At 39.4% G+C, this 23,055-nt stretch overlaps 1 protein-coding gene across 2 annotated transcripts in view; it reads right to left on the reverse strand.

The window, feature by feature from the left end:
• SMARCA1 (SWI/SNF related, matrix associated, actin dependent regulator of chromatin, subfamily a, member 1) overlaps positions 1-23,055 on the reverse strand; it is a 786,408-nt gene that overhangs the window by 282,909 nt on the left and 480,444 nt on the right. Inside the window, exon 26 of one of the 2 annotated variants that reach the window (XR_010406253.1) lies at positions 17,909-17,994. The exons of the other annotated variant lie outside the window; for it this stretch is intronic. The gene's annotated coding sequence lies outside the window, so the exon portion shown is untranslated. Of the gene's footprint in view, positions 1-17,908; positions 17,995-23,055 lie in introns of those variants that run through there. 2 annotated transcript variants of the gene reach the window in all.

Here is a 23,055-nt window from a genome sequence, read left to right on the forward strand (position 1 = left end):
TATTTACCTCACAGAATTGTTGTGAGGATTAAATAAGGCAATATATGTAAAGTACCTGGCACAATGCCCAACATGACATAAATTTTCAATAATAATATGAGCTATTTTTCTCATTCTTTTTATAGCCCACAGCATTCACAGAGGGAAATACAGTTTGAAAATTAATTAATTAGGGTCCTGTTTACAGTTTTATTGTTAACTCTAATTGCTTATTTGAAATAGTCTCCTGACTTCATTAAAGTAATTATTGCCTGTCAGCAAATGATGGGTTTAAATTTCTGCACATATGCTAGAATTTCACACATCTTGCACTTCACAGCAGGAACCCAGTCTTAGTCAACACTTTCTTGCTCTGACATCTACACTCAATGCATAGGGTCTTACTTAAGCAAAGATATAATTATCCTTCAAAATAAAAGTATAAACAGGATTGTGTATCTTAGATTTGTTAACTTGCTCCCTTATAGTGAGCATTCTAGTTACATTATTTGTATTGGACTGTCAGCATTACAGCAAGTCATGGTGCAAAATAAGGAACTAGAAGTCTGAGAAACTAAGGCAGGGCTGTGGGTAAAGGGAAGGATGCAGACAGAAGAGCTTGCCAGCCCTGGGAAATTACCCAAAAGCATGAGTTCAGGACCAAGTTTGGAGTCAGGAGTAAAGGGCTCAGGTCTTAGAAGCCATAGAAGCCTTAGAAGGATCACGCAAGGAAGAGTAAGGGAATATATCCAATATTTAAGAAATATCTATTCAATACCTACTAGGTGCAAAAATTCGTAACAGGTAGTAAGTTAGGTAGGGACATTGGACATAGAATATGAAAATAAGACAGAGGTCCAAAGTCCAAAATCTAAGCAAACATCCTGAACCAAGACATTTGTAGGAAAAGACAAGAGTTCAGGAATCCAAACAAGCAACTGGGGACAGCAACATGGAGTGCTAACAACGAAGACTTTAGTAACTGAAGACAAGTCCTCCTACCTAATCAGGGAGCTCCTCCTATGCTTTCTTCCCTGGGAATGGCCGCCCTCAAGCTCACAAATGAGAGAATATTAACAGTTGCAGGGAATTGAAGGGAAGAATGAGGTTAAAATGAGAGAGGTAAATATATTCCAGTAAATATACATAAAATGTACAAGTATAAAAAGTTCATGTTACAAGTCTTCAGTCCTACCCATAAGCCCAACAGTTTTATTGCTTTTCTGTTTTCATTGCCCACATTATATTATTCATAGATTGGAATACATTAAGTCTGATAAAATCAGATGACTTCCTCACCACCAATAAAGGGAAGAGAGAAATGTTTGCAGTGGGTTTATAAGACTGCAAAGGGAAATTCTGAACAATATGTCTATAAAACTAGGGGTAAGATTCCATTCAAGATAGAGAAAAACAGAAATAGGCTGTGGATGACAGAAAACAGCAATAAAAGACAACAGAAAATGAAACAAAGAAGAGGTTATGTTGTAACCACCCAGCTCAACACTCTATCCCAGGAAGACCTGGGTTATGGGGGTAGAAAGGGGTGAGAAGAGATTAAAAGAGGTAGCCAAATCCTGAAACAAGATTTCATAATCTTAAAAGGTGCCAATTGGCTTTCTTTTTTGTTTTTTTTTTTTAAGATTAATTCATTTATTTCAGAAAGAAAGAGCACAAGTGGGAGGGACGGAGGGAGAGGGAGAGAGAATCTCAAGCAGACTCCATGCCAAGCATGAAGCCCAATGTGGGGCTCGATCTCATGGCCCTGAGATCACAACCTGAGCCAAAACCAAGAATCGGTTGCTTTACTGACTGCACCACCCAGGCACCCCAAAAAGGTGCCAACTGATTTTTTGAAAATTCCAGTGAATTGCCCAAACCAAAAGTAGGGTTCTATTATCCAAATTGCAAATGAATTTTACTTTTTCTCAAAGATAAAAGCTTTTCCAAATATACTTAATTAGCTAATCATATGCATCTAAATGTTTGACAAAAATAAACAATGTACTTATATTTGTCTATGAATAACAGTGAAGTAGTTTACATTATATATGATTTTCAAAATAAATTTGCCCTTCAATATACAATTCCATTGTGTAACCTTGGATAGCCAAGGGTTGACACATGACGTAGGTTGGGTTCCCCCAAAAGCTGACCCTGAGACAAGAATGTGATACAATGGTGTATTTGGAGGGTGATCCTAGGAAACACTAGAAGGAAAATAGAAAAGCACTGCAGGGAAGAGAAGGAAGCCGATATAGAGTGATTACTGAGCAGATCACCACTGTGGGTAACTGAAGCTCAAAATCTCCTGAGGGAACTTCTGTAAGATACTGTAGAACATGCCTCAGAGTTATCCCAACTGAAAGGGAGGGAGCTGGGGGTATTTATCTACCAATTCCTATCAGTTCTTGATTGGAGCTGACTTCACGGTTAAGAGAGATGTGTTAACTCCCCAGCATAGGTCATGCTGGCTCAAGACACCAGAAAAAGAAAAAGTATACAGACAAGTACACGGTGCTTGTAGTTCAAAGCTGTCAGATGTGTGTGGACAGAAATGATGAGTGCCCAGGAGAGAGGAGTGGGGCTCATCAACCAGAATGACTGTAACATACACGCAACTTCTTCCAGGTACCTGAAGGATGAAGGAATAAATTGTCATTTTTAAGGCATCATCTAACTGTATTATTCTTTGATTGTATAAAGAAGATATCTAAGATTATTATGATTACTATAATATACAAATACACTTTGGAATAGACTGAATTTTTGTGTCCCCCCAAAATTCTTGTGTTGAAACCTGACCCCCAAGGAGATAGTATTAGTAGGTGGGGCATTTGAGGGGTGATTAGGTTATGAGTGTGGAACCCTCACGAATGGGGTTAGTGCCCTTATAAAAGACACCCTAAAGAGTTCCTTCACCCTTTCTGCCATGTGAAGTTATAGCAAGAAAACAGCCATCTATGAAGCAGGAAGAGAGCTCTTACCAGACATTAAATCTACCAGCACCTTGATCTTGGACTTTCCAGCCTCCAGAATTATGAGAAACATTTCTTGTTTAAGCCACTCAGTCCACGATATTTTTGTTATAGCAGCCCAAAGGGACTAAGACACACATATACACATTGATGATACAACTTGGAATTAATGTAAGTTTCAAGAAGGTGAGAAACATGAATGAGTTGTTCACTATCATAACCCCTTGTTCATCTGTGCCCAGTACTACATCTGACACATAGAAGGCTTTTTGATCAATAGTTATTAAACAAATGAAAAAGTAGAGAATCATAACCAAAAGTATTCAATTCAGTTCATGTTTACACTACTCTGGTTGACTAGTCATCTACAACCTTTTGTTTATTTGAAGAGAAGCCCCTTTTCTAGCAGAGGTCAGCTAATAGTCTATAGAATCACAATTTTCAGTGAGGGAGAGTTCCTCTTTAAGCTAACAAATAACTTTATATAATAGCCTGACAGGTTCTTAATTAATTTGCTAATAGCTCTTCCCTGTGTATGATTATTAACTCCAGTTGAATCTTTAAGCCATAACACAATGTGTGTGTATATCTATGCCACATACAGATATATTTGCATACATATAAATAAACAGGAGACCATTTTTGAAAACAAGTTGATTTTATCTATATCAATTTTCTTTTATGGTACACTCCCAAGTTTTGACAATTGGTTTAGCACAATTTAGCTGCAAGTACTTAAAATATTCTTGAATATGGAGAAGTAACATGCCTTTCCACAAGCTGCAGGAAGAAAGTTCACAAGAAAATTAGGGTGATTTTGCATAGCAACTTGTATATTTACTTATCAACAATCTATTTAATGAAGAGCAGCAAAAATAGCAGATCCAGTAAGTCCAGAAGCTACAAACACAACACATCCTGCTAAATTCAAAACAAAAGCAGTTGAGTAAGCCTGGTCTGTGTTCTAATACTGGAAAAAAACTTTTTTAAATCCTGGTTTCCCTACTTCAAACTAGGAGAAACTGTATGCTGATCACATAGGATGTGGTCCTTATCTCCAAATCTCAGCCGTCCTAGTGAACTCACTTGTCTTCTGAAGTACTGTCCTGGTCCTGACAGTGAGTCAATTAGTCATCTGTGACTGAGTGCCCAGTGTGAGCTGAACACTGAACTGAACATTATTGAGGGGAGACAAAAGAAACAAGGCCCAGTTCCTGCCCTTGAAGAGTTAAAACCTGGTTATTTATATAAGACACACATTTTAAAATAATAACCTTTAAAACTGCTTACATCAAGCAGTACCAATTAAAAGTGGGGAGAAGAAGAGTGAAAATGGATTGTGGTTGAAATCTAAAAACCCATAAAATGGGTAGATGGGAAAACAAATGCTTATTGACAAATTTTAAAATAGTTGTACTAGCAAAGGGGTTGCAAATAAGTTACCTCAGTTGGAAGCACTTTGTAGACCATTTGGCCAGGCCAGTGTGTTTTAAAAATGTGTGCTTAAATGTCTACAGGTTCTATCGTGCCCTATTCATATCATTTCTTGTAGTTTCACATATTTATAATTACTTACTGGCCTGGCCAGTAAAGACATTGGAATTTGCTATCCCTGAATTAGCGGCACATCTTTAAAACTTGGAAAAATGGTTTAAGATATGGTCCATGGGCCAGCAGAAAGAGCATTACATGGGAGCTTGTTAGAAATGCAAAACCTCAGGCTCCACCCCACACCTACTGAATCACAATCTAAATTTTAACAAAATATTCATTTGATTTGTATGTACACTAAAGTTTGGGAACTAGTAGTTTAGGACACATGAAAGAAAACCCTACTTCAGCCAAGAGTAATTAAAAATAGGGACTGTGCTATCCACCAAGTGATAATACACTAGGAAAATAAAACCAGCTTCAAAAATTTGAGATCATATGAACAAAATACAGTGTATCCTTTAAAGCAGTGGTTCTTTTTTATTGTTTTTTTTAAGATTTACTTATTTATTTGAGAGAGGGGGGGAGGGGCGGGAGGAGAATCTTTTTTTTTAGATTTTATTTATTTATTTTAAATTTTATTTTATTATGTTATGTTATTCACCATACAATACATCATTAGTTTTTGATGTAGTGGAGAGAGAATCTTAAGGAGACTCTGTGCTGAGCAGGAAGCCTGACGCAGGGCTAACTCTCAGGACCCTGAGATCAGAACCTGAGCCAAAACCAAGTCAGACACCTAATCAACTGTGCCATGTAGGCGCCCTAAAGCAGTGCTTCTTGAGTGTCAGTGGTCATCAGAGTTACCTGAATTGCTTGTAGATTTTGCAACCTCAGCTCACTTGCAGAAATTTTAAGTACAAACCCTGGGTCCTTTCCATCACCTCCAGTTTCGGTGTTCCCCAACTCTCCCCTTTACCCCAGCCATGATGTTTCCCATATTTCCCATCTTTACAGCAACAGAAGAGGTTGTGTCTGTTGGAGTTGGGGCAAGTGGAGCAGGGAAGGCTGGCACTATACAGAGAAGCAAGATCTCCACAGGTAGAGATGGAGACAATTTCCCAGGAGGAGCAAGGATACAAATACTATAAAACACTGCTCTTTCAATTTTATTATGTATCAGTGTCACCTGGAAAGTTGGTTATAACACAGATTTGGGGGCTCCCATTCTGATTCAGTAGGCCCGAGGTGAGGCCCAAGAATCTGCATTTTGGCCAGCATTTCAGCTGATTCTAATGCAGGTGATCAGACGATCACATTTTGAGAGGCAATATTTGGATCCACTGCTTCAGTAGCACAACCCTTTACACAGATGGAATGTTATACCTGTTAGCTCTGGTTTAAATGGGAGAAGTGAGCTCTTTCCTTATGATGGACAAGGGTGAATGAACAGCCCTCTAAAATAGTTTTTAAATAAAGGATGCAACTGCTACGAGAGAGGCCTGAGGTGGAATTTCAGAAACTAGCCATTTATTCCAGACTTCCAACTTCTTTCCTTTTTTTTGAAGAAAAAAAAAAGATTTTATTTATTTGACAGAGACACAGTGAGAGGGGGAACACAAGCAGAGGGAGTGCGAGAGGGAGAAGCAGGCTTCCCACTGAGCAGGGAGCCTGATGCGGGGCTCGATCCCAGGATCCTGGGATCATGACCTGAGCCGAAGGCAGATGCTTAACGATTGAGCCACCCAGGCACCCCCAACTTCTTTCCTAACACCTAAAAGCAGAACCTTCTATTGGTTTCCCACGGATGACCTGTTATTTTGCGCACTCTACAGCAGCTTTTTAAATTGCTTTTCTTATCTGAATCTTTACTTTGCCCCAGGCCAGAAAACCTCCACATTGTTGCCGGTTCCTTTTTTTTTTTTTTTTTTAATCTGATCATGGTTCTTCCCTGCTTAAGAACCTTGTGACAAAAGTTCTCAAATTGCTATGTGCACTGCCTAGGAGCTTTTTTTTTAAGATTTTATTTGTTTATTTGTAGAGAAAGAGCAGGAGAGAGGGGCAGAGGGAGACAGAGAGAGAATCTTAAGCAGACTCGTGCTAAGTGCAGAGCCCTGCATGGGGCTCCATCTCATGACGCTAAGATCATGACCTGAACCAAAATCAAGAGTTGGATGCCTAACGGACTGAGCCACCCAGGTGCCCCTGCCTAGGAGCTTATTTTTAAAATGCAGCTTCTTGGGCCTGACTCCCTTCTCCCCCCTGCACACTTGCATGCACACACATGCAATTTTAATTCTGTAGAGTTAGGATAGGGTTAAGGAATAAGCACTGTAACAAGCTCCCCAAGTACTCCTGATGCAAACTCTGGATAGACCAATGCTCATAAATCCATGCAGGTTGTATCCCAGGAACCATTTGCATTGTTCATTGGGGCCTTCAGGAGACACCATTAAATTCTTGGGACTTTCAAGCTTTGTGGAGGATGCATAGGGGAGATTCAGGAAATCCCACACACTTGGAAATTCCTGAGCAGGATAGCAGTGTGATAAAAACACTGAAAGTGATTATTTGAAAAACTAACATGTAAGCACAACCAGTGACCAGATGGGATTAGAGACTCAGAAGAACTAAGCAGAAGGTGAGGAGCTACAGAGATAAAAATCAATGGGTCTCCTAATAGAGTACCTTAGTTTCAGTCTTCTCTTTTTTCTTTTTTGTTTTGTTTTGTTTGTTGCTTTCAAGAACTCTAATCAGAGTGAAATCCTGAAAAATATGGCTGGAAAGAAATAACCAAAAGCCTTCCTCAGAAAAGGAATGGCCATATCTCAGGGATCAGTGGTTTTGTGAGAATCCAGGCCCAATGTGTGCAGCCATGCTCCATTCTCGGGCACTGTTAAGTCAGAGGGGAAAAGGTTTAGAAAAAGAAAAGTAAAAAGAAAGAACAAGCAAGGAGCAAAGCAGAAAATACATGCAGTGCCTCGGGGATTGACAGGGGGGCTGGCGGGGAGTAACAGATGAGGATTTAGACCAGGGTATTTTTTTTTTAATTGAGTAAGGAACTAATTCCACAGCATTAAGTGCCACATCACACCAGAGACTGAGCAGAGCAGCCCGGCCCAATAACGCATGCCATATGGTGAGTTAGAAGCCAAGTGTGCCTGGTGCCCCCAGCTCAGAGAAAAGGCTACCTTTCAGAAGCTGATAATTTTGCAGACCACCTGGGGTTCTTTCACTGCAGCATCCCCTGGGACCTGAGACTGCATTGTTTCCCCCAGCAAGGGCTGGTGGCTGTATCTAGCATAGCTAGATTTTGCAAACTACATGTTTCAGCGCAGCCAACAATGAGGCAGTCAGTGTGCTTAAAGGGAAGAGTGCACTGCTTACAATCTTTGAGGCAGTAAATCCACTTTATCAGAAATCTCCATTAATAAAACCTAATTTCAAGGATATTCATAATGCCCCTACTAATGTCCCTCCCTGCAACCGTCTTGGATTTTCTAGTACTACACTTCAATCAATAAGGAGTAGAACACTGCTGTGAACTTATCCTTCTATTCACATTTTCTCTCTCTCACACACACACACCACACTCAGACCTCATTCTAAAACCCCTCTGTCCTGTGTGCCATTAAATCAGGCACAGAGGTGAGTGATTGCTAATCTGATAACTGAGTCCAGCCTAATATATTAGTGGGCACTAATGGCTAAATGACCACACATATGTATGTCAGATTAGTAGTATAGTGGTTAGAAGTCAAACAGAGATGGGTTTTGATGCCAGTTCTATCCCCTATTAGCTAACTGACTTTGAGTAAGTCGTTCAGTCACTATGTACCTCTATTTTCTCATCTGCAAACCAGGGAGATAATAGTATAGATCTCAGAGGTTTTGCCAGTATTAAATGGGATGATGTATATATAGCATTTAGCACAGAACCCATATATAGCAAATGTCCAATAATTTTTAGCCATTTTGATGTTACTACTGATAAAACTCCTCTCTAGGACTGTTGGAGTTTTAGCAGGGAAGTTGTGGAGATACATTAGCAATGGGAATTCTGGGTATTAGGGAGAGGTGGTTAAGGAGAGATGAACTTGGGACCTTGTTTATTCCAGCACACCCAGAAAAGAACTCATCAGACATCCTGGATGTAGCTTGGATACCTATTAGTGTTTCCATCTCCTGGCCACATACTGGGATTATACTGGGGCCAAATGGTCTCCTTCATATGAAAGGAAAGAAAGGGGGCCTAAAGAAAACACAAGGTAGGACCACTCTGGTCCTTTGTATTGCTTATTGTGCTATTTTTGGATTTCTGTCCTCACAGTATGTCTCTGTTTTTCACTACTTGCCAGAACCAATTCCAATTAGGGGTTCATCAACAGTAGGAGTTCTGCTGCAGAGAATAAAATAATTGTGACATGTTTGTTTAAAAGCTGATTTTTACTAAACCATCTGTTGGGGATAAACTTGTGCCATACAAAAAATTCTTCTATAGATCAATCAGAAAGTTTAAAGGTCCAAAGCAGTATCTATGTTTAGACAACCCTTATAATAATGGTAGAGTATACATTTTTAACATGTCAGACTACAAGCACAGCAGCTGATTAGGTATCTAATTAAACTTTCACTCTGGGCAGTCAAGAAATGCCCTAACCTTGGCTATCAAAGTGATTAGCTATGGAAGACTAGTACAGTATAAGATATCTGCATGGGCAACATGAATAAACAAGCAAACTATAAATATACAGGGATCCAAATTGAAGAGGGAATCAGAAGGGATCTATCTTCTAGAGAGAAGACATTGCACCCCGTAGGTGAAGTGATCAATAGACCCTTTAGACAAAACCAGCATGTCACAAGGTCAGGCACAGAGGCCTAAGCAATGTACTAATAATTCTTCAGGGGCATTTATCCCACCAACTCCATTCTAATCTTGGGTTAGGTTTATTTTAATTAAATTAATTACCATAATTAATTTAATCTGGACAATTAAATAATACTAATGAGAGAGGAGGCAATGATCCAGATTTATTTAGTTTGACCATAACCAGGAGCCATTGCCCCTATAGCCATGGCATCTAGGATCCTGGGGTAAGAAATGCAAATGAAATCAGAGAACAGAAACTGACCTAGAAGAACCTATGACAATATTATCAACACAATGCAAACCCCACATCATAAATGTTTAACATTTACACTTCAAGCATGTTTCAAGGAGGCTTTCACAAAGATTTTATAAGCCCCACTTCCCCAGTCCCCTTCCACTAAATATGTCTCCCTCCCAGATACAACAGACGTATGACCAAGGGGTGGTGGTGGAGGAAAGATCACAGGAGATAGTATAAATTAGCTGGTATTGCAACTTTCAATTTTTTCCCTTGGTTGTCTCTGATAGCATCTTTTCCCTTATCTTTTTCTCATCCATTGATTTTCAAACTAGGCCATGACAGGACTCCTCTTTGTTACCCATGCCAAACTTCAAAAATCCTAAATTCTTGATGTTTATGTATCATACAGAAGAAACAAATTCTTCTCCTATCCCACCTTTACCCTCATTTACAGAGAAGATATAACTGGGTCCAAGCCATGGGTGTGTGACCCAGGTATTTCCAATTAGAAGGGAAAGAAAGGGATGCCATAGATAGAGGGCCATTCAAAGCCTTTCTGACTTCCTGATAATCAGGATCCTGGCAGAGAATGGGAGTGTAAACAAAATTTAAAAGTTTTCTGCACCCCTACCCTAGTTCAGTGTTATCCTAATATTAGGCTTTTCTGTGAATATTATTGTGATTCATAACAATAGCATTATTAATATTATTATGATGATTATGTAGTGGTGGACTTTGGAGAGATTACACCTAGGCTTTTACTTTCTAACTTATCTGTAAAGGAATGGTGGATATTCTAGGGAAAGAATGAAAGGGCACTGGTACAGGCTTTCTATTATCTATCAAACAGAACTCAGTGTGGTACCTGACCAAAAATAAAATGTGGTGCCCTGAATTCCATGCATCTCATCAGGCATCTTGTACTTCAAAAGCAAATGCCAACTGAAGATCTGTGCCAGCATTTACATTGTCCATTTCAAGAGCACGTGATGTCTGCAGTTAGGTCCAACTTGTACCTCTCACTGCCTCTACACTTCAGACACTCATTAAAATATCCATAAATGTCATGTATGTTCATACCTAAGCCACCATGTTGTGAGACGACTGAGGGTTGCTTTGTTAGCTGTGATTCTCCCAATATGGCTTTCCTTCCTGGGCTTTTAGCACACAGACAAATAAAAGTAAGACCCGACTGCAGCTGTACCACCAATTGTCCCCCAACACTGGAAACAAATGCACAGTTGACTGAGGCTTTGGTAAACCTCTGTGTACCCCCAACTACCATAATCCCCAGTTACTCACGGGCTCAGCTACCCAGGAAAGGGAAACACACTAAGGAAGCTCCTCTTGGAGGCTTTCCCTGTGTTGTGATCTCTCTGAGCCCATGATCACAGATGAATGCAGGAATTGTTTTGTTGTTTGTTTTTTCCCAAGGCCCAGAGAGAGACAGTTGTATCCATCAGGAACCTAGCAGCTATTAATCTCAGGACTTTCCTTTCATCCTAAAGAATGCCCCTTCACTGGCTCCTATTATTAATGTATAGAGCTGATTCAAAGCACACTGCTTCCATGCCAAGATTTCACTTTCGGATTTCTTTATCTTTTCCAGCCTGCTCTGTGCCTCACATCAGATGGTCTGGTATGGAGGGAGGCAAAAGTAGGAAATCAAGGAGTCAGAAAGAGGGAAGGACGAGTGAACAAAGGAGAATCAATGTTGTTTTTGTAGCTAGAGCCTACCTTATGACACATAAGGAGCTCCTTTTAGCCAACACCAAGATCTGAAGTTTCAAACAGCATTCATCCTTTTGACTTCATTTTAATTCTACAAAGATGTATAGGGCCTCTACTTTAAGTGAGGTACTGTTCTGGGGCGCCTGGGTGGCTCAGTCAGTTAAGGGTCTGACTCTTGATTTCAGCTCAGGTCATAATCTAGGGTCATGATAATGAGCCCTGCAACAGGCTCTGCACTCAGCAGGGAGTCTGCTGGAGATTCTCTCTCTCCCTCTGCCTCTGCCCCTCCCCCTGCTTAGGCTTGCTCTCTCTCTCGTTCTCGCTCTCTCTCTCTCAAATAAATAAATAAATCTTTAAAAAAAAAATAAAGTGAGGTACTGTTCTAAACTACATAGGATGTGGTTCCCAGGCTTTAAGAAGATTATGGTACAGGGGAGAAATGAGAAATAGACTAAATAGAAAATATAAGAGAATGGAATGGCTGCTCTAGTAGAAATACAAAGATACAAAAGATATGGGAGCATAGACATATCATGAAAGAGCACAGGGAGTCTCCCCTAAGATTTTAGAGCATTGCTAATTGGCAGAGTACCAACAAGCATGAGAAGAAGCACCAATACAGTACTTCTATACCACTTTTTGAACTCCTCCCCCAAACTGTAAGGCTTTTAAACATGTGAAATGTGGTTTCTAGCCTAGCTTTTACATATGAGCAGAGTAGGCACTCATGTCTATCATATGAATTGAGGAACAAAGAACACCTCCTTGCCTCGAAATCCATCCCTGCTGGGAAACTAAGATGAAGTAGCCCACCTGGAGATTTATCTCCCTGATGCCTTTTTCTAGCTCCCATATTCCTTCAGAAGAAGTGAAATAGATTTTAAAAAATCACTTCCCACAATGCCAGGAGGGTTCTGGTGAAACCTGACAGCGCCAGGCACCTGGAGTGGAACTGAGAAGGAGGTGTGGGGGAAATGAACAGGTTAGTCAGTATCACTCAGGACAGACTCTGCCAATTCACCTCTGTAGCGAGCTGGTTAAGAGGCAGCCTTAGTTGTGACTCCTGACTCTGTCACTTAATCTTAGACAAGTTATTTAACCTTTCTGGATATCAATTTCCTCACCTATGCAACAGGAATAATGATGCCTACTTCATAAGGTCATTTCAGGGCTTAAATGAGATAACACTTGTATAATGCTGAAAGATAGTGTGTGCTCAATAAATACTCCACAGTTCTATTTACAGCTGGCCCTGAATGTCAAGAGATATGTTAATGAGGAAAAATATTTATTGCTGTGCACCTTGTTGGGACTCCACGATAAAGAAAAGGGCTGTAAAGGAGAGATATACAAGATTGTCTATCAGAGCAAAGAGGTTGCTTTTAAAAACTAACAAAGGAGAATTCTAGTAGAAGGCTGGGCCAGTGGGGCACAGAGAAACCTGAATGGGAATAGTTGGAGTGTATCTTACAAGAAGAGGCCACAGGGGAGTAGTCAGAGCTGACTCGGGGACCAGTGAGATATACTCCCTTCCCCTGGGTGTTTGTCAGAGAGACTGATGATGGAATTTTCAGGAATGGGGTAATACAATGAACAGGAATCAAAGGGAGGTTGTTGTATGTATATATATTGGGAGGAGAGGGGAGCGGAGGTTGCAGAAATGGAGGCTGTGGTTACAGACTCTAGTGATCATTTCAAGACTCGCAGCCAAATAGAAAAAAAATGGAAAGGCTGGGGAGAGTGAAAGGGGATGGAATGCTATATTTGTCCATACATCTGTCTTCCCTACTGTCTCCTTTAACTGCCCCTTCAATTTTTTTTCTTTTTTATAATGCTTCAGTTAGTGGGGACGGTGGTATTAATGTCTTTATATAGAGGTTTCATGCAACCTCATAGCTTTGAATTCCCAAATGAGAGGACTTGAGATGGCAGAATCTGTGTGATGGTCACCATTAAAATTCAAACTAAAAAGTTGCAAATAGAAGCTTCAGGCAAGAGAAAGTCTTTTGAAGCAAACAAAATTCCACAGGGGTGAATACAGAAAGTGAGCTGATCTGGAACAGTTAAGAAAAATAGAACAGTTCCTCTGGGGCAGAGCCTCAGTGTGCAGGCTCTGGGGTTGCTTCCAAGGTTGATGGACTGCAGCTTCTTTTCTACAAAGTCCCTTACTCACTCCTCTATCAACTTCCTTTCTCTTTCCTCATTGGAGTTGTGTGTCTTGGTTAGTCAGTGTTGCTGTGTTAGATCATGAAGCTTCATGCCCCAAACCTCTCAACCAGATGAGCTTTAGTGATGGACACCAACAGGAAAGCCTAAGCCAAAAGTGTGCATAGGGTAACTCCTAGCATCTAACCAAGAATGGTATAGAAGGGCCACACTGGGCCAGGTTCTCTGGAGAAAAGGGATTCTAATCTAAGGGAAGAAGGCAAGACTAGAATTTTTGGCAACAAAGTATAATAATGCCTCTGGATAAAACATGAATTTGCTGGCTCTGGAGAGGATCTTTTGTTCTCGGGAGAGAATCTAAGGAATACAAACCTTACATGAATTAAAAAAAAATCTCTCCTATTTTCCAAGGCAACAGAATATAAAACATTTGCTCTGCTACCTGGCTTCTCTCTCTCTTCTGTACCTATCACTTTATGTTCGTAGTCTCTCTCATAGTTGAAGGTTACACTTTTACAATACATAGGGAATACAAGCCTTCAGCTATTCAATTTCTAGAATATTCTCTGGCCATGCATGTTACAAAGATCTCATGTCTTTTCCTAAACTATTTTGAGACATTATTTCATAAGGATAAAATGCTAATCATTTAGTGGTACTGTAGCCTAATTTTTACTTGTTTTTGTGGCTCTAGCAAGATATTCAAATGATCACATGTTGAGATGTGGCAAGGAAAGCGTCACAGTCCAATCACCTGGAAAGAAGCTGGGAGGAGACAATGAGACAGAAAAAAGCAGAAAGAGTAGGGACAGATTGTGGTGAGAAGGATGAAATAGGGAAAAAAGAGATTTACTCAGGAGATAAGCTTTAGCAGATCCACATACTGAGTTCCCTAAGCCAGCAGGGTCAATTTAGAATTGATCTGGGAGACAGAAAGTTTGAATGCATTCTATACTTGTTTCTGCTCCCCACCAGCACATTATATTTTGATGATTGGTCTTTTGGCACAAGACTAGAAAATGCATAACTGTGAAGGCAGAAAGCATTGCACATATTAAACAGTGGTTGGTGTAACACACATTTAGTGTAGCTCACAGTGATCTGCATTTGCTCCATTTCAACCCACTGGACTGCTAGCTAATGGGAATTGGAGCCTGAATGTCTAGTCTGGGGCAGAATACACCCCCTGGAATTTTTTTTTCTGAATCTCTATTTATCAAGCTCCCTGACTGATGTAAAAATCCATACAGCAGAGACGGCATCAACATTTTTTTTCTTCCAAAGAAAAATACTCTTTTTCAGGTGGTTCATCCTCTAGGCTGCAGACTAAACACAGTTTTTAAGTCTAAGCATTAATTAGAAAGATAAAGAAATGTATCTCCCTTTGTTCAGAAGGAGAATTCTATTGAGCCTTTGACAATGAAGCAGCTTAAGGGACATACTGAGATGCTGTTTCTGCACAGAGCTTCTGTAGAAGGAAGATAAAGAGCTCACTCGTGGAGGACTCTGGCTTTCTGCCATACTCTTGCTGCTTCCTCTGGACTCCAGTAGGAAGTAGAGTCCTAAAAGTAAATAAAAGGTCCACGAAAGCCAAGAAGAAGCCTGTGACATGAAACCACAAACCAGAATACTCCTTTGGGGCACCTTATTGCCTCAGAAAGTCTTTGTGAGTTTTTGTTCCCATTTTAGGCCCTGCTGCTTTCCCCTAGCGTCAGCTGACAGATTACAGTGAGCTCACAAAGACAGGCCACTCAAGAACCCAGCCAAGATAGGTTTCTCATAGGCACAGAAGGCTCCTTGAAGTCACACTACTAGTTTATCAGGGGCCTCAGGGGGGGGCGGGGGGGGGAAAGGGGTGTTCCATTTTGCCCATCCATAGACAGTTTGCCTTAAAAAGTATCCTTGGGGTGCCTAGGTGGCTCAGTCAGTTAAGCATCTGACTCTTGATCTCAGCTCAGGTCTTGATCTCAGGGTCATGAGTTCAAGGCATTCAGGCCCAGCATGAAGCCTACTTTAAAAAATAAAGAAAAATTAAATTAAAAATAAAAAGTATCCTTGGTAACAGGGGAGAAGCTGTAAACAGCAGCACCCTCAAGGCCACCTCCACTGGGGATTGAATGCAGGGCTTGATGAACACTATATACCTCCTGACAGTGTGCCCAGGGCCTACTCCATGCAGCCCCCTGACTGTAATCCCATGCCCTTTTCCTGAAAGGATTGGCCAGTCCACTCTACTATAGTTCCTGCTGCCTTTAGGCCATTCTCACATCTCTCACTTGATCCCACCAGTCAAAACCTTGGCTTTTTTTCTTTTCTGTTTGGATTTAAGAAAAGCTTTTGATTGAGGCATAATATATATACAAGATAATACACAAATCCTAAGTGTCCAGCAGAGTGAATTTTCACAAACTAAACACATCCATGTAACTGATACCCTGACGAAAAATTAAAACACTGCTAGCATCCCAAAAGCTCCAGTTCCCTTCTAATCACTATCATCCAAGGATAACAACTATGCTGACTTCTACCAGCATAGATGCATTTCTTGTGTTTTTGTGTTTTATATAAATTGAATCCTAGAGTATGTACTTGTGTCTAGTTTCTTTGCTCACTATTGTGTTTTAGAGGTTCATTCAGATGGGTCAGATATAGTTTTAAATGTTCATTCCCATTTCTGTTAATTATATATTCACCCAAAGTAATACTAATTTATTTATCCATTCCACCACTAAGGGGAATTGGGTAGTTTCCCTATTTTTAGCTGTCACAAATAAGGTTGCTTTGAACATTCTAGCACAAGTATTTTGAGGAACATATATATGTTCTCATGTACTTTAGCTTTCCCATCTCTGCCAAGCTCAAAGCTCTCTGCCTAATTCCAGATCTCACTAGATAGCAGCCAATAGGACTGATTAATTATTGTGATTTTTAATGCCAAGGATAGTAAATAGAGCTTAGAGTGGCCCCCATGTTAACACCCTGCATAATCCTCTCCCATTGAGTGTAAGTGAGACTCATGATTTGCTTCTCAGTAAGAGAAAATGGCAAAGGTGATGGGCTATCACTTCTATGATTAGGCGACATTGTATTTATACACACACATGTATTTTATATATATATATAGTTACAGCTATAGTTATATAGTTATAGGTATAGTTATACAGCAATAGGGATGTGATGTCACTGTGATCACACACACACGTGTGCACACACACATGTTGCAAAGAAGCCTATAGAAAAGGCCACCTAAAAAGGAACTTCAGATAGCCTCTAGTTGCTGAAAGTGGCCTCTGGTTCACAGCCAGTAAGAAAACAAAAATTTGAGTTAAATAGCTGCAAGATTATGTCTACCAACAAACTGAATGATCTTGGAAATGTATTTTTCCCAGTCAGGATTTCAGATGAGAATATAGTTGGCCAACACTTTGATTGCAGCTTTGTGAGAAACTGTACAGAAGACCTACCTAAGCCATGCCCAAACTTCTGACCTACAGAAACTGAGATAATAAATGTGTGCTGTTTTAACTCACTAACTCTGTGGTAATTTGTGACATGGTGTTATTAATTTTCTATTGCTGCTACAGAACCTCACCACAAACTTAGTACCTTCAAACAACACATGTTTATTAGCTTACAATTCTGGAGGTCAAAAGTCCTAGAATCAAGGTGTTGGCAGGGCTGTGTTCCTTCTGGAGGCTTTAGGGGAGAATCCATTTCCTTGCCTTTTCCAGCTTCTAGAGGCCACTTGGATTCCTTGGCTCATGACCCCTTCTTCTGTCTTCAACACTGTCTGTCTCTCTGACCTCTTTTTTTTTTTTTTTCATCATACTTCCTTCTCTGACTCTGACCTTCCCACCTTCCTCTTATCAGGAACCTTATGATTTCACTGGGCATACCCAGATAACCCAGAATTATCTCCTTATCTAGAGATCCTTAATTTAATCGCATCTGCGGTCCCTTTGCCATGTAAGGTAACATATTCTCAGGTTCTGAAGATTAGGATGTGGACATCTTTGGGAGGCCATTATTCTGCCAACCACTTGCTGTAGTAGAAAACTAATACACCAAGTATCATGGGAATTGCTCTGTTCCGAAATGCTGTTCATCCCATTACATCAAATAATATGATTATAGGGATTGTCCAAGCAGCAACAAATCCTCCTCCAAAGCCTGTTATCTCTGAAAGTTCATGTATTATTTCAATAAATCATTTAACACATTCTGTGAATTCTTTCTGGAGAATCACTGACAGAAGAGAAATACATACTCTACTGGGGAAAAAAAAGTGTCTCTCTTTTCCCCCATCTTCATGAGGTGAGGATGAGTATTTACATGGGAACACTTAAGAAAGCTTCTTTCTTTTTATAAGCCAATGCTTTTTGAGCTAGACTAGATAGAGGGGTGTGTGGACTATTCTTAATTTAACATACAGCAACCCAGATGTATCAATTAAAACTATGTTTGGCTATAAGATAGACCCCAAATAACCGAAGTTCATTTCTCTCTTACATGAAAGTCTGGAGGTAGGCAATCTAAAACTTGCAATTGCAGCTGTGGTCCACTAAGTCCTCAGGGACTTCATATTCATCCAGAAACTGAATGAGAAGGAAAAGAAGAAAAAAGAATGTGCCAATTTTAATAAAAGTTTCCCAAAACTGCATCAAAGTTCTACTGTCATCCCATTGGCATAAAATGGCTACATCTGACAGCAATAAAGAAGTTCTTTTTGTGGACATCCATAAGCCCAACAAGAAATTGATAACTGTATTACTGTCAAAGAAGGGTAGAATGGAAACTGGGGATAACTCTGTCTGTAAGGAAAAGCCAAGGATATGGTTTGAATCTGATGACCTTAAGTAACCATATTGGAAGCCTATGGTTTTCTGGAGACCATTATTGTTTAAAAAAAAAAAAAAGTCTTACTGGGTGCCTGGATGGCTCAGTCAGTTAAGCATCTGCCTTCAGCTCAAGTCATGATCCTGGAGTCCCGGGACTGAGTCCCTCATCCAGCTCCTTGCTCAGTGGGGAGTCTGCTTCTCCTTCTGCCCTTCACCCTGCTCATGCTCTCTCTCACTTTCTCTCTCTCTTAAATAAATAAAATCTTTAAAAAAAGTCTTACTAAATTCAAATGGCATCCTGGAAATTACCACATACACATACACTTGAATGTTTGAGAACCACCCTCAAATATTCTGTTCCCTCCCTTCACATCACATTAGTGTCTAAGGATTTTTTTTATTATTTTATCTTCTGTATACGAACTTCCTTGTTCTCCATTGCCAGTGCCATAACAAACCTCATCATATTCAATCTGGATTAGTGCAACAACCTGTAGGAGGTTAGCAGAGATCTTGCTTCCTATTTCTTCTGTCCTATTCCACACCATACCATACACCCAAAATATTATCCATATCAGTCACCCGGTTGAATTTTACAAACTCATCCATTACACTGCTCATAAATATCTTGCCATGTTTGAATCTGATGAAGCGTTCCCTAATGGGCCACATCAGAAAGAACCATTATAGGCCAAGTCTTCTGGCAGGAGGCAAAGTTCCAAGGTGCCACTGTATACCCACTTCTTATTTCTTCTCTCATAACCATCCAGGGCTCTTTGCTTTGTTCCATTAAGGTAATCATATCTTGACCCCTCTGAACAGAGTTCAGACTTTCCCCACTCCTCCAAAGCAAAGTCTATGACCACATACGTGAAGGGCATTATCCCTGAAACCAAACCTTGATTTTTATATATGCAACAAGAATTATTTACTCCTCCTCCTCAGGAGCCTGATTCTGAGACTGGCAGGTCCTTCTTACCACTGGTAAGGGTCAGGAAAATAAAAAATGATGCAAGATGGAAATCTGGATCTAAACAAAGGAATAAAGAATACTGGGAATGGTATTTATAGTAAATATATGGGTTTTTCTTATTTTTAAAATCTCTTCAAAAGCTAATGGACTATTTAAACAAAAATAACAAGGTAGTGTGTGGTTTATAACATATACAAAAGTAAAATGTATGACAATAAAAGCACAAAGGGAAGAATGGGAGAAATAGAAATAAAATATTATAAAGTTCTCATATCATATATGAAGTAGTATAATGTAACTTGAAGGTACACTGTGATTAAAGATATTTGCTATGAACTCAAAAGTAACCAGCAAGATAAAACAAAGAGTTATAGCTAATAAGCTAACAAAGGAAATAAAGACAGAATTATAAAAATATTCAATTTATCCAAAATAAGGCAGAAAAAGAGGAAAGGGGAACAGAGAACAGATGGGACAAATAGAAAACAAATAACAAGATGATAGATTTTTTTTTTTAAGATTTTATTTATTTATTTGAGACAGAGAGAATGAGAGAGAGAGCACATGAGAGGGGGAAGGGTCAGAGGGAGAAGCAAGCTCCTTGCTGAGCAGGGAGCCCGATGTGGGACTCGATGCAGGGACTCCAGGATCATGACCTGAGCCGAAGGCAGTCGCTTAACCAACTGAGCCACCCAGGCGCCCCAACAAGATGATAGATTTAAACCTAATTATATCAATCGTCACATTATATGTAAATGGTCTAAATACCTGAATTTAAAGGCCAAGATCATCAGATAGAATAGAAAAACAAGACCCAACTACATGCTGCCTATGAGAAACACATTTCATATCTAAATATATAGGCATAAATTTAGGTAAATATAGGCAGGTTAAAAGTAAAAGGATAGAAAGTAGGTATCATGTTAAAATTAATCAAAAGAAAGCTGAGTATCAATATTACTATCAGGAAAATTAGATTTCAGAATATTACCAAGAATAAAGAAAGCTATTTCATAATGATAAAAGGGTCAATTCATCAAGATGACATAACAACCCTAAATATTTATGTCCCTAATAACAGAACTTCAATACACATGAAACAAAAACTGAAAAAACTGCAAGGAAAAATAGATAAATTCACAATTATAGTTAGAGATTTCAACATCTTTTCTCTCAACAATTGATAAAACGGATTAAGCAGAAAATCATGATATAAAATATTTTAAGAACGCTGCCAAGCAACTTTACCTAATTGATACTTATAGAGCACTCCACTCAATAGCAGAATACAAACTATTTTCAGGTACACATAGAACATTACCAAGATAACCATATTATGGACCATAAAACAAGTCTTGATAAATTTCAAATTCAAGTCATAAAAATTATATTCTCTGTTCACAATGGAATTAAATTATAAATCAGTAACAGAAAGTATCTGGAAAATTCCCTAATATCTAGAAAGTAAATACTACACTCCTATATAACCCATGGGTCAAAGAAGAATTCAAAGGGGAAATAAAGTATTTTGAACCAAATGAAAACACAACCTAACCATGGTTGGGGTTACCACCAAAGCAGTACTTAATGGGAAATGTATAGCACTAAATGCTTATTTTAGAGGAAAGATCTCAAATCAATGACCGGAGCTTCTACCTTAAGAAACCAGAAGAGGAGCACATAAAACCCAAAACAAGTAGAAGAAAGAAAAACAGTCAGAGCAGGGAGGACAGAGCAGGAGGAATTACAAAGGGGCATGAGGAAACTTTTAGATGTATTGAATATGCTCATCATCTTGATTGTGGTAATGGTTTCACAGATATATACATACCACCACTTATCAAATAGTACACTTTAAATTGTACAGTCTTATTATGTATGTCAAGTATACCTCAATAAAGCAGGTTTTTTAATGTAATCCAGATAGTATAGTAAATGTTCTCTTTGTTTCCAGTTGGCAGTTTAAGTACCTAACCAGTTCCTTGAGCCTCTTCCTTGCTGAAGAATGAGCCACCACAAAAGAGAAGATGAAAATGCAGGTGGCTATTTGCCAAATGGTTATAATAAAACCTGACCCTGATAACTTCACAGGGTTCTGTGAAGATCAACGTGATAACAAACAGAGCTCATTACAAACTTAGAAAGTGTTATAAAAATGTAAAGGGATTATCTCTCTAGCTTCAGGTTTCCTGGTGAAGTGAATAATAGGACTAACCACAGTCAAATTGGGAAGTGGATAAAGTTTATCTTTGTTTCCATTTCCTGGCCCCGATGCCATCATGCTTTGTGACACCCAAAGCCAGGGAAGGCTTAAACAGGACCTCATTCTGCAACTCTTTCTCCTTTTCTCTCTGCTAAACCTCTGTCATGCTTTCTGTCTCCCCTGGAGACTGTGCTCTCAACTAAATGACAGTAAAAGCTAAATAAGCGATTCAGATAAATGACTTTCTTAAAAGCTATTTACTAATACATTGTCTTTGACTCTTAGTGGTTTACTATGCCTTAACACTGGTTAAATACTAATTTCAACAAAATCCTTCACTGACTGGCTTTTACCAAGGGGTGGCGTTTGGAGGTAGATGACCCCTTACTCAGTTTATCCTTTCAGAAACTAAACACTTCTTAGAAATCCCTTCTGTTGAGTTTAGAGTACTGCAGTTTTTCTGCTCTAGTTATTTTATTATAAGCCAGGGATCTATTACATGAGCATTCCTAGAACTCTTATAAATTTCTTCCCTCTCCCCCTACATATGTGTGCACACCTTTAAAAATAATAACAAAGCAGCTCCAATCAGTAACAGCACTGCAATGTACAATTTCATCCCTTGTATATCACTTCAGGATTATAATTAAATCATTAAAATGCATTGCTAATCTGTAAATCTGGTCTCATTAGCATAAGCATGCTCCATAATTACTAAACACACAGTGAATGCTTGTGATTTTAATAGGCTTTTGGACTAGTAAGCCTATGTGAATGCCACTCCACACATGGTAGCCTAAGAGCTTCTGGAAGAGCTTTCTCCAATTTTGTTCTGTTTGTCAGGCCAGTGGCATTGGTTTTACTTTTTTTGGAATAGGTAATAGGTTCATAGAGGTCACTATCAGACCTCTAGCAAGCTCTCTTAACCAGTTTTGTTTTTGTGTTTTTTTTTTTTATGTAGGTAGTCTGAGACGGTCTAGCTCCATCTTTTGAAATAAAGTAGAAAATAAAGAGTTATTTATAGGATCAGTCTGCTGGAGTCTGAGAAAATTATGAGAAGAGAATCTAGTCAGTTGGCAACTCTACTTGCCTAAATGTCCTTGAATCATTTTCTTACCCAAATATTTTTGAGATGCTATAGTTACTACCTCACTGCACTGAGGGTGGATTTTTTCTTGTTTTAATTCATTAACTTCCAGCTTATCATTGTTGTTCTAGGATGTGGCTATAATTGAGCATCAAGCTTGTTTTTTGTTTTTTGGGGGTTTTTTTTGAGAGACATGCAATGTACCATGCACTGATCAGTTCCACTGCCAAGTAAATGACCACATTCTCACCAAGCTAGCCATGGCTCATTCCTCCCCTGTGTTACTATGCACTGCACATTCTTTTCTGGGGCCATCATACCTCTTCCCCTACCACAGGATTTGATTACAGATGCCTACTTCCCTCTACCATGGAGCCACAGTCTGCCAGCCTCCCCAGCCCTGATCACAAAGCTGAAAGAAAAGGTCTGTGGTGGAAATAAAACTTTCTCCCTGTCTACATCGTCATCTTTTCTGTCTTCTCTCTAGGCACATGATCTGACAGTGGACATTGGGAGAGTTTGGGGGGGAGGTCCCCACTAGTTGAAAATAACTCA

This window comes from Mirounga angustirostris, unplaced genomic scaffold, assembly GCF_029215605.1.
Source record: "Mirounga angustirostris isolate CCGP_5_RB_7025 unplaced genomic scaffold, mMirAng1.0.hap1 SCAF_11, whole genome shotgun sequence".
In the NCBI taxonomy this organism is placed as follows: domain Eukaryota; kingdom Metazoa; phylum Chordata; class Mammalia; order Carnivora; family Phocidae; genus Mirounga; species Mirounga angustirostris.